The sequence below is a fragment of the Lepidochelys kempii genome, chromosome 1 (genome assembly GCF_965140265.1).
Source record: "Lepidochelys kempii isolate rLepKem1 chromosome 1, rLepKem1.hap2, whole genome shotgun sequence".
Taxonomy (NCBI): domain Eukaryota; kingdom Metazoa; phylum Chordata; order Testudines; family Cheloniidae; genus Lepidochelys; species Lepidochelys kempii.
In genome coordinates this window covers 7,901,173-7,915,269 of record NC_133256.1, presented here as the reverse complement: position 1 = coordinate 7,915,269, position 14,097 = coordinate 7,901,173, and the positions used below count along the sequence as shown (strand labels likewise).

General features: G+C 49.4%; 1 protein-coding gene across 7 annotated transcripts in view; it reads right to left on the bottom strand.

Moving 5' to 3' along the window:
* The window catches only part of ARAP1 (ArfGAP with RhoGAP domain, ankyrin repeat and PH domain 1), a 232,190-nt gene that overhangs the window by 192,297 nt on the left and 25,796 nt on the right, over positions 1 to 14,097 (bottom strand). The window contains exon 1 of one of the 7 annotated variants that reach the window (XR_012157522.1): positions 1,630 to 1,777. The exons of the other annotated variants lie outside the window; for them this stretch is intronic. The gene's annotated coding sequence lies outside the window, so the exon portion shown is untranslated. Of the gene's footprint in view, positions 1 to 1,629; positions 1,778 to 14,097 lie in introns of those variants that run through there. 7 annotated transcript variants of the gene reach the window in all.

Sequence of the window (14,097 nt, the reverse complement as noted above, 5' to 3'; positions counted from 1 at the left end):
GGGACTGGCATGTTACAATGACAAATAGCTGAATGCATGGGAATAGGAGAGGCCTTCCAGTCTTATTGTCGGGGGAACCTGCATGTGCGCTGTGGGTAGAAGCAGGCTGGGTGAGATGCATCTGCAGAGCTGCACATGGGGGAACTGGGACTGCAGCAGGGCAGGAGAGCAGTGCATTGGCAAAGCAGGAGCGGAGGAGGACTGGAGTAGCAGGGGGTGTGGCAGGTCACAACTGAGGTGCATTTGCAGAGCTGGTTTGGTGTTCAGATGGCAATGCAAAGAAAGGGGACAGACAGACATGAACGGGAAGGGGAGATGGAAGGTGGCTATGCAACCTGCCATATAGATTGCAACTCTAGTGCTATTGATTTCACGGCCAGTCTAGCTCAAGTCACCACAGACCCCTCAGAACCGCCTGGAATCATCCAGCCACAGATTAAATGGGAAGGAGCATCCATTACATATAAGCCTATGGCTCTGAGCACAGGCCAGGCAGCCTGCATCAGGGAAGGGTAAGAACCTGATCAAGCGATGCAGCAACTCCCCACGACAAACACGAGATAAAAGAAACAGGAACTGAAATGTGCTTAAGACAGCTCCTGGATAAACCACCAAAATGAAAGGAGAACACAGCATGACAGCCCACTTACTACTTCCAGCTCTGAATCAGGCAATGGCCAAGCAGAAAACAACCATAGTCCCCTGAAACAGGGTTAATTCTGCTCAGTCCATTCCATCCATAGATCTTAAAACACTTGGTGATGGTGGGGGAGTGTCATGATCCCCACTCTTTAGCCTCACAGCAACCCTGTGGGGTACACCAGCATTATCCCCATTTTACTGATGGGAAGACCGAGGCACAGGAGCGGGGAACTATTTCACCAAGATCACTCAGAAAGAGAACCCCGGTGTCCTGTCTTCCAGCTCCACGCTCTAGCCACTACCCCATGCTGTTTCCCTTTACAGGAGCATTCTCCATCTCTCCATTGTGTATCGAATCCTACCCAGTAACGAACATTTCCTGCCCGCCTCATGATTCTTTACTTCTCTGCCCCTCTGCTGCTATTTCTCTCGGCTGCTGAATTAGCTGAATCTACAGGGATCAGTTGGTCGGAAAGACGCTGAGCAATACATAAAAGTGAAATCATCCATCCACACATGCTGTTTTATTAAGGTTCCCTGTCAACGGCCTGTCTTATCAAGTTTCCCTCTCACAAACAAGGCAGCAATCTTCACTCCAGCCCCTACGCTCCTACCCAGTAACGAACATTTCCTGCCCGCCTCATGATTCTTTACTTCTCTGCCCCTCTGCTGCTATTTCTCTCGGCGGCTGAATTAGCTGAATCTACAGGGATCAGTTGGTCGGAAAGACGCTGAGCAATACATAAAAGTGGAATCATCCATCCACACATGCTGTTTTATTAAGGTTCCCTGTCAACGGCCTGTCTTATCAAGTTTCCCTCTCACAAACAAGGCAGCAATCTTCACTCCAGCCCCTACACTCTGCCAGGCAACCAAGATGAAGAAACACATGCTGCTGAGACACTCAATTCTTTCCCTTTTCCACCCCCAACAGGCTTTTTATAGAAGCAACAACAACAACAAAACCACAAGTAAATAATCCAGTACCTTATTTTTTTTTTTTAGCTGCGAGATCTGAATTCTGAAGCCCGGCGCTCCATTCCCCCTTCTCTAGCTTCCTCCACTGTCAGAGTTAGCTACGGGTGTGCTGCTTGCTGGGGAACTTCCTCAAATGCTGCTACAGCAACCGGGAACTTACCAGAAAAGAAAAAAACACACACACACACACACACACACACACACACACGACATTAACAATTGTACTCTTATGAGAGCATGTTGCAATGACTTTCATTTAAATGCAGGCTGCCAGAGCCTTCAGCCATTCGTTTAAGATAATTAAGATGATCGGGGGGGGGGGGGGCAGAAAACCCGGCCACCTCCACAATCACAGCCCCAGGAGTGTGAACACCCAGCTCAGAGAGCAGAGATCACAGCCACTCCCACACGCTACCTGGGGCATCTGGGCTAACATGGCCTGGAGCACACACTGCTATTGACACTGCTTAGCAGTGCCCACAACCCCCTCCTGAGTCACACGGCTCACTCCTGCTCCACATGACCAGAGGCCAGTGACTCTGCCTGACCTGGGGACTCTCCTCCTTCCTCTTTAGCCCTGATGGCTCTTTTTGTCATTTCTTTACAAACATGCTTCACGTCTTAGCCAACCAACCAAAAAAGAATGGAGAGAAACGGAGACTGGGGTGTGTAATTTATAACAGGTGCCTTTGTGCGGGGCTCTTGGGCAGCCTAGAAAGGTCTACAATGCTGGCTCACTGGACGGGTGTCTTTTTGCATACCCCTAACCAACATGGTAGGCCAACAAAGCTTTGTAATGTAGATCTGGTGCTGGTCCAGTATGTTCTCAGACGCTTCAGAGAAAGGAGTAAGAACCCTGCAATAGAAGACTGGGATAATGTGCATCCCCAGGAGGTCTCACCTTGGCCTCTAACAGTTAGAGATTGGCTTAGATCCTGAAGCATGGAGTTTAATAACCCTGCTAAAATATTTGGCTGCCATTAATTATGATAACAGTGGATATGCTTGATATAAAGCCCTTAAAATGTCCAACCCCTTTCTGACTCTCACTGCACATTCAGCCTCAGCAGCACTGCGGTGGACACAGCTGTGTGAAAAGGCACTTCCTTTTGTATTTGTCACCTTTTAATGTCAGCAAATGTCCCCTGGCTCTTAGCAGCACTTCTGAATACTGCTTAAAGACAAGGAATTTCTTTCGTGAGCTTCATCAGATGCATTCCGATGAAGCGAGCTGTAGCTCACGAAAGCTGCTGCTCAAATAAATTGGTTAGTCGCTAAGGTGCCACAAGTACTCCTGTTCTTTTCGCGAATACAGACTAACATGGCTGCTACTCTGAAACCTGAATACTGCTTGTAACTACTAGCTGGGGTGAGTCATTTCCTCAGGATTTCTGGTGTTCTCCAAGAGGGAAATAATTCAAGAAACACCTTCGCTTTATTCTTGCAATGAACTTTAATTGCCATTCACAAAAAGATTCAAAATTCTGTGTTACGTTTGTGCTGGGGTTGGAAACTGACATCAGCCGTTAGTTTTTTTCCCCCACACAATTATGCTTCTTTTAGAAACCAGCAAGATTTTACACACAAGCAGAGAACACTGGATACATTACAGGACAGACAGAACATTTGTCTCGTCCTAGATTGGGACAGCCATGGCTCTAAAAACTAACAACAGTTAGTACAAATACGTCTGAACACAGCAACAGTGGAGACATTCATTAGCAGCGCTCAGTGCTGTGGGCAGATCTCCGTGAACCAAGTGCAAAGCAATTGATATTTAAATGTTGGTAATTTAGTCTTACCACAAAAGCTCCCCATGTCAGATCTAAGGCGGCTGACTGCAAATTAATTTAATGAGGCAACCCATATTTAGTGAATGTGCAGTTTAGGATATTATAAGTAATTTGTATCACAGCTCCAGATTTTCGGACCTTCAACCGTCACAGGTATGAGAATGCCAAGGCCTCGTCCGAGCAAGAGACGGCATGTGGAATCTGCTGAGCCACGATTGCACCACACTTAATGTGACTCCTCTCTGCGACAGGGGTGAAAACCCTTTAAAAATGGGCCCTCCCAGGCCAGCAAGAGAGCTGGCTTTCTGGGATCCAATTCCCAGAGCAAGCAGGCTGCGGCCGGCCGAAGCTGCAGCAGCAAGGGGCCCTGCATCCAGACAGTAGAAAAGGAACTCAGGGACGCAGAGACAGCAGTCCTGTGCCCAGAGCACTTAAAGGGACAGTAACCTGAACGTGTGTGGGGGGCAGCCAGAGACAGGGCATTAGCCTAGGGAAGAGGACAATGTTACCCGAGCTGGTGTTAGACTCAAAGGGAATCTCATCGGGGCAGACTCCATAACAGAGACTGACTGCTATATAGGGAGGTAGCAATGGCCAGACTGCATTAGACCCACGGCCCAACTATCCCGGCATCCCGCCTCTGACAGTGGCCAACACCAGGTACTCCACACGAAGAGTTAAAACCCCACCGCAGCCATTGTGGGATAATCTGCTCTCCCCTCCCCTCCCCCTGCTCTCATTATTAGAGATCAGGAGGAAAACTAATTAGAGACTGATTTAAACCCTGAAGCATAAGGTTCATCTCCCTGCCAACAGCTTTATTGTCACTAATTATGACAACCCTGGATATTCTTTATATCCATGCAAATGTCCCATTAGTCTTTGAACCTTGCCGAGTTCTCGAGGTCAATGACATCCAGTGGCAGTGAGTTCCACGGTCTGATTGTATGTCTCGTGTTGGGGGGGAAGGAGTATTTTGTTTGATCAGGTTTTGCATGTCCCTGTCACTGGGTGGCTGGCCCCAGTTAATGAAGTAGATTCAGCGATCCTGCACCAGAGCAGGTGCTCCCAAGTCAGCAGCACCGGAGGCTATAAAAGGCCAGGAAGAGACCCAGTGTGAAAGCCCTGGTGAGGACGAGTAAGGTGAAGTCAGAAGACTGGAGGCAGCCTCGAGGGACTGCAGACCCTTTCTGGAAAGAGGGAGGAATTAGCAGGAAAGCCAGTGGAGGGGCTAGCAAGCTGTCTTTCCTGAGCCAGAGAGAGCCAAGACCAGAAAAGACTGCAGAGGGTGGAAGGCTGAAGGCAGCAGAGGGAGATGCCTGCAGGCTCTCAGAGCTAAAACCAGAGGGCCAGAGGCGACGGGGAAGCACCTGGGGGCTACAAAGGAGCCCTATAGCAGCAGTTCTCAACCAGGGGTCTGGGGCCCTCTGGGGGGCTGCGAGCAGCACCAAAATAAGCCAGAGAGCAGGGCCAGCGTTAGACTCACTGGGGCCTAGGGCAGAAAGCCAAATCCTGAGCCTCACTGCTCAGGGCTGAAGCCAAAGCCTGAACTACTTAGCTTTGCGGGGAACCCTGTGGCGTGGGGCCCTGGACAACTGCTCTGCTTGCTACCCCCTAACGCCGGCCCTGGCTCTTAAGCTATTGAAAACCAGTGGCTGTGGCATGGGTGGGCAGTGGAGTTTATATAGTGGGGGGGCCTCAGAAGGAAAAAGTTTGAGAACCTCTGCGCTAGACAGCTAGGTGCAGCAGGACTGAGAGACCAGCAGGACTGAGAGAGACCCATGGGCAGGAAGGCAGAGAGAGCCGGAGATATGAAGGGTGAGCTGAGGAGCAGCTTTTGGTTGGTTGGTTAAGTTTGGACAATAAACCTAAAGAGACTGTGGGCCTGGCAGCGAACCCGTCACAAGCTGGGGAGAAGCCCTGCCTTGTTACAGTTCCCTTGTTCTTGTGTTCTGTGGCGGGGAGACCAGACGTTCCTGATCCACCTTCTCTCGACCAGCCAGGGTTTTACATCCTTCCATCACGCTTCCTTGATCGGTCTCCTTTCCCCGGTAACAATCTCAGGCTCTTCAATCTCTCAGTCAGGACACCAGGAGGAGGACGTGGCCCAGATTCTCTAGCTAGGATGACTGAACAAGGCCAGTGGTTTGCCTGAGCAGCAAACCATCAGCCTCGGCCTCAGAGCCACCACTGTTGCCCATCCGAGCCCCCGCGGGGGCTGCCAGCCCCAGCGAGGAAACGAAGAGCGATGGTGCCAGGTCGGGGGGGCATCTCAGGGCTGTTGATGCTGCCAGAGAGGGAAGTCCAGGGATCAGAACAACCTGGTTCCCACTGAGCAGTAGTCCGTGCTTCGCCTTCTCGGGTTTTACTTCCATTTCCATAATGATGCCTTCCCATAAGCCCCGGATCAAAGGGGATGCGGTTGCAGGGCAGGCTCCAGCCGACAGCTTCTTGTAAACAAGTTCAGGAACCTTCCCTTTCTCCCCGGGCAGCCCCCTCCCTCCTCTCTGCACATGGCTGAATCCCTCTGTGTATCTGTGCACAGCGGCATGGGGAAGCATCCCGCCACCAGTATGCTGAGCTGCCCTCTGTGACACCTGGCCTGTCCCTCCTTGTCATCTTCCAGCAGACCCCTGACTCCCCTCGCTCCTGGCAAGCTCCCTGGCTTCTCTCCGCTTCCCTTTCCCTGCTCATCCATAGTCCCCGTTTCCTTTCTCTGCCCCCCCCATGAACTGACCTCAGGCAATATATTGCACGCCCCGCACTGGCTGAGACCAGAACTCAGCACCAGCCAAGGCTCAGCAGGCAGACTTCCATTGCTGCCATGGGCTCCCCAAGGAAAAGGCAGAGCCAAGGGAGGGGAAGAGCTGCCAGGACCCCTGTGGAGCAAGACCCCAGAAGTGGCCGTTTCAAAGGAGGGAATCAGAGGAACAAGGAGGGTCCTTGACAGGCTCGGCCCAATCTGTGAGGCTCAACGCACGGTGACGGGACGGCGACCATCTCGCACAAGAGCCCTGCAGAGGGGCGAAAATGCTCTGTTGACAGCGGCGAAACGAAGGCTGGAGAATCAACACTGCTCTCCGTCTTCACTTGGTGGTTTGAGGGGGCCTGGCCTGGGGGCCAGGTCAGAGAAGGGAGAGCACTCCGGTTACATCTGTTACCATCAGGCAAAGAGGCAGGAGACCAAACCTCAGAAGGAGACACTGAGCGGTGCCGTAGCCTGGCATGCACCAGGCTTTCCCACGCCCTGACATTCGGGCTCAGGGGTGGAGGCGCTGGGTAGGTTGCATCTCTGTGGAAGGCTGGGAGGAAATCTGGACTTCTGAGTGGTACTTTTGGCTTGATCAGAGAGAGTGGGGGTATGCAAACGCTCTGCTCACCTTCCCCCCTGCCTCCCACCAGAGGAGCAAGTCTCAATTAGCATGTTCTCCCTCCGTCTCCTGTTAATCACCCAACCTGCCACAGGCAGGTCTGCTATGGAGGAAGGCCCTAGCAAGCAGCAGCTGGAGTTTTCAGACCAACCTTGATGGTTTTCTCTTGCTCTTTCCTGGAGGGGGGGTTGGGGGAGGGTTGGCTGGCTCCCTCTCTCCAGAAGATTTTCAAGGGTCTCTAATTTCATTCCACATCAGAATGGAAACAAACATCAACACGCCCAATTTTTCATGAAACTCTGCTCTTGTTTTCAGGCCAGCCCTACTCCTCCTTGAAGAACAGCTTCTCCCTACCCCGCAGCTAGAGGCCATAGACTCTCACTGGCAGAGCTTCCAGCCCTCCCACACCCAGCCCCCTAAGTTTGAGAACCCAAAGGCTCAGCACTTCAGCGATTTCCTGCTAGGTCACCATGTATAACCTGGACTGCCCTCCTGATTCAGTCCTTCTGCAGGGCCCTACTCTCACCGATGGCTCATGTCTTCTCCTTCCCTTACTGCTTACTGTATTTTTCACTCCATGCATCTGATGAAGTGGGTTTTAGCCCACGAAAGCTTATGCCCAAATTTCTAAATAAATCTCTAATGTGCCACAAGGACTCCTCATTGTTTTTTGCTGATACAGACTAACACGGTTACCCCTCTGAAACCTTCCTTTCTGTAACTCTGGTGTCTTCATCTCCCAAACTCCACTTTCCTCTGGTGAGTTATCGGATCGTAATTATTTGCTCCAGCCTACATTGCCTGTCTGACCATTTCCTTCCTGTTAAGCATCTTGGTTCTCCTTTCACTGACTGGATGCTTCAAAACTTTGTTGACAGCTTCCCTCTTTCCCTTAGGTGTTTATAAACACCTCAGTCAAGAAGATAACTAGGGCAGAAAGCATTTTATAAACTTAAGCTATGGTGACGAGTACCATAGAAATCCCTATAAATTCGATATACAGGAGAATGGTTTCCTGCCCCTCCGCCCCCCACTGAAATGCAGCCATCACTGGGGTGGAATTAGCACTTGTTTAACCACACACAGCTTACCCCACACAACAGTCTAAGACAGGAGGTGGAGAAAAATAAGGGGGAAATTCAAGGAGGCAGAAGGCAATTACCCAATTGGAATTGGACTTGATCATGGTCTATTCCATCTACTCAGGGAGACGACAGCTGATGCTAGGGGGCTCTTTTTTCGAGCATACAAAGGCAAAGCAAGATCCAACGGCTGGCCACTGAAGTCAGCAAAGTTCAAACTAGAAATAAGAGGGTTTTGTTTTTTGTTTTTTTAAAAACAATGAAGGCAATTAACCACCGCTTCCTAACGGGTGTGGTGGATTCTCAATCACCTGACATCTTAAAGTCCAGCTCAAGCTTAAAATCAGGCTCTGTCTAGAAGCTATGCTCTAGTGCAGGGACGGCCAACCTGGGGCTCTGGAGCCCCATGCAGCTCTTCAGAAGTGAATATGCGGCTCCTTGTCTAGGCACCGATTCCGGGGCCGGAGCTACAGGGGCCAACTTTCCAATGTGCCGGGGGGGGGGCTCACTGCTCAACCCCCTGGCTCTGCCACAGGCCCTGCCCCCACTCCACCCCTTCCCGCCCCCTCTCCTGAGCCTGCCGTGCCCTCACTCCTGCCCCTCCCTCCCAGAGCCTCCTGCACGCCACGAAACAGCTGATCAGGAGGGCGCTGATCAGCGGGGCTGCCAGTGGGGCAGGGAGCTGACGGGGGGCTGCTGACGTATTACTGAGACTCTTCGGTAATGTACATTGGTAAATTCTGTCTCCTTCTTAGGCTCACGTTGGCCACCCCTGGTCTAGTTCAACCACAAGTTATTGGGCTTGACAAAGGGATCACTCTGAAATTCTCTAACCTTTGCCATGCAGGAGGTCAGACTAGCTGATTATTACTGTCCATTCTGGCCTTAAAAATCTACCCCCCTAGACTGAACACTGCAGCTAAGACATTTGCTCTTGTGAAAAATACAACACACTTATTAATGACCAGTGGTGGTCTAGGCCTCAGTTATCTCTTTCCTTTGGGGTCTCTCTGAGGCTTGAAATAGCACCGCTCACAGTGGGATCTGAGCACCGCAAAACACTCGCTAACAGCCACAAGAGTTCACCCAACATGGAAACCCATCCAGGGATGTGAACACCACGGAAGGTGTTAGGAATACAGAAAACGGACTTTATAAACATACAAAGGGGGACATAGATTCAAAATCTCCCCCCCCCCACCCCACCCACCCAGTTACATTAGTATGAAGGAAGCAAATTAATCTTTCAGGGCAAACCATCTGGAACTCCTTCAAAGGCCTACCTCACGTCTTCAGTGACGCCCACAAGAAGGGAGTTGGATTGTAGTTTTGCACAGAAAGAGGACTCCGCCAAGTCAGCCCCACCTCTGGTTTCCCCAGTCATCCCGTCGTCTACCATTGCTAATTATTTATTGAGCACCAGTGACACCTCCTTCCACTACTCTGGATTTTAAACCTTTTGAGGCAGTGACTCTCTTTATATCACAAAAACAATCGCCCAAACAGGCGTGAATAGTGACCTGCTGGCAGTGATTGAATGGGCCATGGAGCCCGAGGTATCCCTCTTACCTCAGGATACGGAGCCCAAAGATCCGGGGAGGTTTAGATTGGATATTAGGAAAAACTTTTTCACTAAGAGGGTGGTGAAACACTGGAATGGGTTACCTAGGGAGGTGGTGGAATCTCCTTCCTTAGAGGTTTTTTAAGGTCAGGCTTGACAAAGCCCTGGCTGGGAAGATTTAACTGGGAATTGGTCCTGCTTCGAGCAGGGGGTTGGACTAGATGACCTTCTGGGGTCCCTTCCAACCCTGATATTCTATGATTCTATGATCAGAGAGTGTGGGCACATCGGTGTGTGGGTGCGGGGGTCCGACGGTTCCTGGTTGTCCCTTCTCTGAAGCAACTGATGACCTTCCGCTCAAGAGCTGCCGATCTGACACCTTTCACTGGCACTTAAGAACAAAAGCTCACTGGTTTGAGCATTGGCTTGCTAAACACACAGTTGTGAGTTCAATCCTTGAGGGGGCCATTTAGGGATTGGGGGCAAAAATTGGGGATTGGTCCTGCTTTGAGCAGGGGTTGGACTAGATGACCTCCTGAGGTCCCTTCCAACCCTGATATTCTATGATTCTATGAAAAGAACATAAGAACGGCCACACTGCGTCAGACCAAAGGTCCCTCTAGCCCAGTATCCTGTCTTCCGACAGTGGCCAATGCCAGGTGCTCCAGAAGGAATGAACAGAACAGGGAATCATCAAGTGATCCATCCCCTGTCGCTCATTCCCAGATTCCAGCAAACAGAGTCTAGGGACACCACTGTTACCCATCCTGGCTAATAGCCATTGATGGACCTATCCTCCATGAACTTCTCTCGTTCTTTTTTGAACCCTGTTATAGTTTTGGTTTTCACATCATCCTCTGGCAAGGAGTTCCACAGGTTGACTGTGTTGTGTGAAAAATACCTTTTGTTTGTTTTAAACCTGCTGCCTATTCATTTCACTTGGTGACCCCTAGTTCTTGTGTTATGAGAAGTAAACACTTCCTTATTTACTTTCTCCACACCAGTCATGATTTTATGGACCTCTGTCATATCCCCCCTTAGTTGTCTATTTTCCAAGCTGAAAAGTCCCAGTCTTATTAATCTCTCCTCATACGGAAGCTGTTCCATCATTTTTGTTGCCCTTTTCTGAACCAATTCCAATATATCATCTTTGAGATGGGGCAATCACATATGCACGCAGTGTTCAAGGTGTGGGTGTACCATGGATTTATATAGAGGTAGTATGATATTTTCGGTCTTATTACCTGTGTCTTTCGTAAGGATTCCCAACGCTCTGTTTGCGTTTTTGACTGCCACTGCACATGGAGTGGATACACTTAATACACTAAAAAGAATGTTAAATCATAAATAGAAATCATGGCCTTTTAATTTATTTTAAAATCAGTTGAAAATACAACTTTTGAGGAGATCTCGTTTCTATTCCTGGCTCCCATGTACTCTTGGGCAAGTCATGTAAATCTCTGTGCCTCAGTTTCCCCAGCTGACAAATGGAGGCACCTCCCTTCCGTGCTGCAACGATTCATTCTTTACCGTTTGTGAGGCTCTCGAATGCTGGGATTACGTGGGCCAAAGAAGGACAAAGGCCGTTAGAAACACAGGCCTAGGTTTTAAAAAGAGTTGCATAAAGTCCGGCTCCTAAATCAACACCAAGCACTTAACAGACTGGCTTTCAGAAGCGCTGAGTATCCAGCAACTATGAACAAGAACTGCCGGCCACTCAGCCCTTATGAAAATCAGGCTACCATTGAGGTGCCGAAAGGTGGATTTTGGAGCCTGTTTGGTGCCTAAACGCGCTGCTATTAACGCTTCAAAAGGCAAAGACCGAAATCTGTTTGGCAAGTCATCATCTTTTCTCTGCTTATCCCACTCGCTGGTTTACTTTAAGCAGTAAAAGAAAATCCTGAGCATTACAAAGGTTGCTAGTATCAGGGGGTAGCCGGGTTAGTCTGCATCCACAAAAACAACAAGGAGTCCGGTAGCACCTTTAAGACAAACAGATTTATTTGAGCATAAGCTTTCGTGGGTAAAAACCTCACTTCTTCAGATGCATGGAGTGAAAGTTACAGATGCAGACATAAATCTACTGACACATGAAGAGTAGGGAGTGACCTCACAAGTGGAGAACCAGTGTTGACAGGGCCAATTCGATCAGGGTGGATGTTGTCCACTCCCAACAATAGATGAGGAGCTGTCAATTCCAGGAGAGGCAAAGCTGCTTCTGTAATGAGCCAGCCACTCCCAGTCCCTATTCAAGCCCAAAATTAATGGTGTTAAATTTGCAAAGTTTCAGGCTGCAGTTTCCACGGCATGCATCTGATGAAGTGAGCTGTAGCTCACGAAAGCTCATGCTCAAATAAATTGGTTAGTCTCTAAGGTGCCACAAGTACTCCTTTTCTTTTTGTTAAATTTGCAAATGAATTTTAGTGCTGCAGTTTCTCTTTGAAGACTGTTTCTGAAGTTCTTTTGTTCAAGTATAGCTACTTTCAAATCTGTTATTGAATGTCCAGGGAGATTGAAGTGTTCTCCCACTGGCTTGTGCGTGTTACCATTCCTGAGGTCCGATTTGTGTCCATTTATTCTTTTACATAGGGACTGTCCGGTTTGGCCAATGTACATGGCAGAGGGGCATTGCTGGCACATGATGGCATATGTAACATTAGTAGACATGCAGGTGAATGAGCCTCTGATGGTGCGGCTGATGTGGTTGGGTCCTCTGATGGTGTCGCTAGAGTAGATATGGGGACAGAGTAGGCAACGAGGTTTGCTACAAGGATTGTTCCTGGGTTAGTGTTTCTGTGGTGTGGTGTGTAGTTGCTGGTCAGTATTTGCTTCAGGTTCGGGGGCTGTCTGTTAGCGAGGACTGGCCTGTCTCCCAGGGTCTGGAGAGTGAGGGATCGTTTTCCAGGACAGGTTGTAGATCGTTGATAATGTGCTGGAGAAGTTTTAGCTGGGGGCTGTACGTGATGGCCAGTGGAGTTCTGTTATTTTCCTTGTGGGGCCTGTCCTGTAGTAGGTGATTTCTGGGTACCCGTCTTGCTCTGTCAATCTGTTTCCTCACTTCCCCAGGTGGGTATTGTAGATTTAAGAATGCTTGATAAAGATCTGTAGGTGTTTGTCTTTGTCTGAGGGATTGGAGCAAATGCGGTTGTATCTTAGGGCTTGGCTGTAGACAATGGATCGTGCGATGTGTCCTGGTTGGAAGCTGGAGGCATGTAGGTAAGTATAGCAGTCAGTAGGTTTCCAGTACAGGGTGGTGTTTATGTGACCATCGCTTATTTTCACTGTAGTGTCCAGGAAGTGGATCTCTTGTGTGGACTGGTCCAGGCTGAGGTTGATGGTGGGGTGGAAACTGTTGAAATCCAGGTGGAATTCTTCAAGGGCCTCCTTCCCATGGGTCCATATGATGAAGATGTCATCAATGTAGTGCAAGTAGAGGAGGGATGCTATGGGACGAGAGCTGAGGAAGCATTGCTCTAAGTCAGCCATAAAGATGTTGGCGTACTGTGGGGCCATGCAGGTACCCATAGCAGTGCCGCTGATTTAAAGGTATAAGTTGTCCCCAAATCTGAAATGGTTGTGGGGGAGGACAAAGTCACAAAGCTCAGCCACCAGGTGTGCCATGGCCTCATCAGGGATGCTGTTCTTGACAGCTTGTAGTCCATCCTCATGTGGAATATATTGGTATAAAGAAAGAGCTTCTACATCCATGGTGGCCAGGATGGTGTTTTCAGGAAGATCACCAATGCACTGTAGTTTCCTCAGAAAGTCGGTGGTGTCTCGAAGATAGCTGGGAGTGCTGGTAGCGTAGTGTCTGAGGAGAGAGTCAAAATAGCCAGACAATCCTGCTGTCAGGGTGCCGATGCCGGAGATGATGGGGCGTCCAGGGTTTCCAGGTTTATGGATCTTGGGTAGCAGATGGAATACCCCTGGTCGGGGCTCTCGGGGTATGTCCCTGTAGATTTGTTCCCATGTAGCAGGGAGTTCCTTGAGCAGATGGTGTAGTTTCTTTTGGTACTCCTCAGTGGGGTCAGAGGATAGTGGCCTGTAGAGGTTGCTAGTGTTTCTTTAGAAAACCAGATGTTCTCACGCTGCGTCTTGAGTTTCCCTAATAGGACATTGCAAAGCCGCGTAGTGCTGAAGGCAGAGGGAGAACTTGTCCATGAGTTTAATACACGAGCTGTCTTGTGAAAATAGGTTTTATTCATTACCTACAGGAAAACACAACTTACGAAGACTACACACACATCGGATGCCACCACATAGCTGAGACATCATCAGAACCGCTGGTAAGTGCACAAACACGAAAGCTGATGCTCAAATAAATTTCAGAGCAGCAGCCGTGTTAGTCTGTATCCGCAAAAAGAAAAGGAGGACTTGTGGCACCTTAGAGACGAACCAATTTATTTGAGCATTTGTTAGTCTCTAAGGTGCGACCAGTCCTCCTTTTCTTCTTACAGTTTTCTGTGTCTTCGCAGGAGATGGGGAACGTATCAGACACACACAATCTGACCTTCAGAATCTCTTTCCAGTCTTATCTTGTACTCAGAAATGTCCGTCCCACCCAGAGGGGTTTGCAGGGCCCACAGCGCTTGACACACTTTATACACTGGGCGTAAACCTTTATAAAATAGGTCAGGAAATTGTATCTCTGCTGTCTCTTGCCACCATCT